A 1,808-nucleotide genomic window follows, 5' to 3' on the forward strand; every position below is an offset into this window, starting at 1 on the left:
AATGTGATTTGTCTTTTTAATCCTTCAATTCAATATCATAATTGTTATGAATATGGTCATATTTCAAGGAATTGGTCCTCTAATTGTATATGTCAACCAACGGGAAGGCAACAAAATCAAATTTCTTATGTTCATCCAGTTTCAAATTATGCAGCCTCATCATCGCATAACACTCATCCACAATCCTAGACTTTGGACACCGGGCATCGTATCATTTTGACTCTAAAATTAGAAAATCTCATTCTTCATTTTGAATATTAAGGCTTTGAAGAGGTAAGAATTGGCAATGGTAAATTCCTCCTAATCTTTCATGTTGGATCTTTACTTTGTTCTTTAAATGATAAATCTTTTCATTTAGATAATATTCTTCATATTCCTAAATCTTCTTTTTGTCTATACTTTTACTAATGCTAACAATGTTTTAATTGAATTATTTCCTCATATTTTGTATAAGGATATGCACATGAAGGAGTTGCTTCATACATGCCCGAATGATAATGGTTTATACTCAATATTGCTTAAACCCTTGTTGCAACTAAGCTTCCCTATTCAGGCGATGACATATTCTCTTTAGTGGCATTCTAGGATTGGTCATGTCAATTTTTATACTATTTATCAAGCACTTCAACAAGCCAATATCTCTTTTTCACGAAATAAAAATTTTAGTCTATGTCATGCTTGTAGTGTTAGTAAAAGTCACAAATAACCTTTTATTATGTCACCTTCTAGAGCCAAAGTTCTTTTATATTTAATTTGTTATGATTTATGGGGTCCTTCCCCTGTTACCTCTGCTGATAGTAAACGTTATTATATTTTTTTCTTTGATCATTTCACCAAATATTGTTGAATTGATTTTCTTAAATATGAAACTGAAGTGTTCAATATTTTTATTGAATTTAGTCATTTGGTTGGGAAATAGCTTTACAAAATGAGGTTCTTGTCCTAAAACTCTCACAATAAAATGAATGTGCTAAACACAAATACAAGCATATTATTTAGACTCAGTTAACGTTGCTTCAACATTAATCTATTTTCAATTTTTATTGTACTTATGCTTTTGATAGTGTTGTATATACGATAAATAGATTGCCCATACCCACTATTGAAAATCAAATACCCTTCAAAAATCTTTTTGGTATAAATTTTGATTACACCAAATATCTATATCTTCGGTTGTCTTTGCTATCCATTGTCGCGACATACAATTCACATTAATAGGAGCCAAGATTAAAGAATTGTGTTTTTGTATTATAGTAAGCTTCATAAATGATTTTATTGGTCTCACATCATTTTATTTTCTATGATCAGGTTTTTCCTTTTGATGGTTCAAATTTCCCAGCAACAATTTTATTATCTTCTCAGATATAAACTAAAATCAACATACAACAATATAACACAAACCCGTCCAACATAAAACCTACCACATTGTAAACCTCACCACTTGCATCTTCATTAAATCTTTTACTGCCACCTCAACCTATCTTCTCTACAACATCACCATAAACACATATCGAATTATCATTATTATTAACCTTTCTCGACATGACCATGCACAAGAACAACTTTAACATACTCACCATATGGTTACTCGATCATAAATGAGGTTTCTTTATTCTCATTTTTTTCTAGCTCTGCATGAGAATTAAGCCTTTAAACTAAAGTTAATATGTCAAATCACCAGCTTGAAGAAAGACTATGCTGAAATAATATAACGCTATGTTGAAAAATAAAATTTGGGTTCTTGTCCCTCCATCGTAAAAGAATGTTTCGGGGGTGCCATGGTATTAACTATAATGGAACTCTTAATC

Source organism: Ricinus communis, chromosome 9, assembly GCF_019578655.1.
Source record: "Ricinus communis isolate WT05 ecotype wild-type chromosome 9, ASM1957865v1, whole genome shotgun sequence".
In the NCBI taxonomy this organism is placed as follows: domain Eukaryota; kingdom Viridiplantae; phylum Streptophyta; class Magnoliopsida; order Malpighiales; family Euphorbiaceae; genus Ricinus; species Ricinus communis.